We start from the raw sequence: 2,015 nt of genomic DNA on the forward strand, positions 1-2,015 counted from the left end.
AGGTCTAAATAAATTCCATGTCTTTAGCAAAATAAAATATATTAAAAAAATAGAGAAAGATATAGCCATAAAAAAAGGAAACAATGCATGAGAGAAAAGATAAATACAAATAATATGACTAATATGATTTGTTTCACTAATATGAGTTGTTTCTTTGTTAGCATTAGCTAAAGTAGATATCTCAAAAAGAAAAAAGTCTCTTACAATACTAAAAGACCAAAATATGTTAACATAAAGAAAAGAGACCAAAATAAACTATCACCATTATATGGTAAATTTAACACTTTCTCCCCTCTTGATGTGTGAATTTTTCCCCACTCCCAACATGTGCCATGATAAATGCTTGTCTAGTTATATCCCAAATTTTAGTACCTTCTATTGCCAATCTTCTATGAAATATCATTTGCAAAATATTAGAAATCTTCTTACAACTCTTGCACGTCTCCTATACATATCAATAAAGTTAGAATTATCTTATGCATTTTGAAATGCAAATATACAAAGTTATTTAAATGAATGACATAATCTTACCCCTACAAAATGAGGGCCACTAATACTTGGATGGTGAGAAATTGTAGCATGTTGCATTTGAGGCACCTTAGAAGTCTCTCTCCTGTGGTGGAATGATCAATGGGTGAGAAATTTGAGAGAACCATTGCATATATCCATCTCCACAATCTATTGAATGCTCTAGTTGATGGCCTGTAAAAGCAACATCCACCACATAATTTGCATAGTGCAATCATCTATCATCAATCTCCACAGGAGAAATCACCACACTAGTAACATGTTGAGGTGATCTTGGGATGTGTTGAACATGTCCATATTGACATAATACTTGCTCAGGCAAGTGTGCTTGCTTGTAGGTACCCCACCTAAGCCACCATGAATATAGTGTTATATCTTTAAATGGTCGATAATCTCTATGATGACTATAAGGCATCCAACAAACTTCATTAATGATGATTGCATCCAGTTCCCTCCTATACGGAAGCTGATGGAACTCACTTGGAGAAGATTGTTGTTCTTCAAGTACTCCATGCTTAGGACCGTGAATACTCTTGAGGCAAATCTTCCAAAGACTCTTTGAAGCTCCACGAAGTGTTCTTCAATGGAGAAGAGGCCTTGAAGTGGTTCGGGTTTCCTTAGCTTGCATATGAAGCTTAAGGAACCAAGTCAAAGGTAGAAGAACCTTTGAGAGAAACCTTAGAGTGTGAGTTCTCTTCGGTTTTGGAGACTCTTGAGTGAGAGAGAAAATCTGATTTCTATTCTCAAAATGTTCAAAAGTGAGTACAAGTGTAGAGAAAACAAATATATAGGGAGAGTTAGCTTCTAGGAGAAGCTAACCTTGACCATGGTTCACTAGGAACCATGGTAAGGTGTAGCTAACCATCCATGGTTTCTAAAACTTGTAGGAGAAGCTAACCTTGACCATGGTTCACTTAAGAACCATGGTAAGGTCAACCTAACCTACCAAGGTTTAGAAACTTGGAGGAGAAGCTTCAAAACTAGAAGGAAGACTGAATTTCGGCCATGAACAAGGAAGAAAGGCTAGGCGGCCTTGGCTCAAAATTACTCCATGAATTAATTCAAAAATATTTGATTTGGTTTAGTTAGGTTCATCTTATGATGATGAGACCTAGCTAAATAAAATCTATGAAAAATTAGGAGCAAAATGAGTCCAATATGCAAAATTTTGCCTAGACCCAGTTCTGGCCCAATTACTAGTCACACCCTCAAGTATTGCTAAATGTCACCCCCTTTTCTCTACTGAAAAAATACAACATGAATGTATCAACTAGGGAGGTTAAATGGAGTTAAACTCTCCAAGTAACCTACCTTGAAATCAATATACAAACACTAGAAAAAGCAAGTAAAGTGCCTCACAAATACAAAGGCAAACATAACCTATATAAAAGAGCTACTATATGTACAAACATAAGAAAAAGGTCTTTAAGATCATCCCATTCCTCTTGGTTCTTTTAGTATATCACCTCTTGGATTCCTTGGCCTTG

The sequence above is a fragment of the Cajanus cajan genome, chromosome 4 (genome assembly GCF_000230855.2).
Source record: "Cajanus cajan strain Asha chromosome 4, NIPB_CcT2T_4, whole genome shotgun sequence".
Classification (NCBI taxonomy): Eukaryota; Viridiplantae; Streptophyta; class Magnoliopsida; order Fabales; family Fabaceae; genus Cajanus; species Cajanus cajan.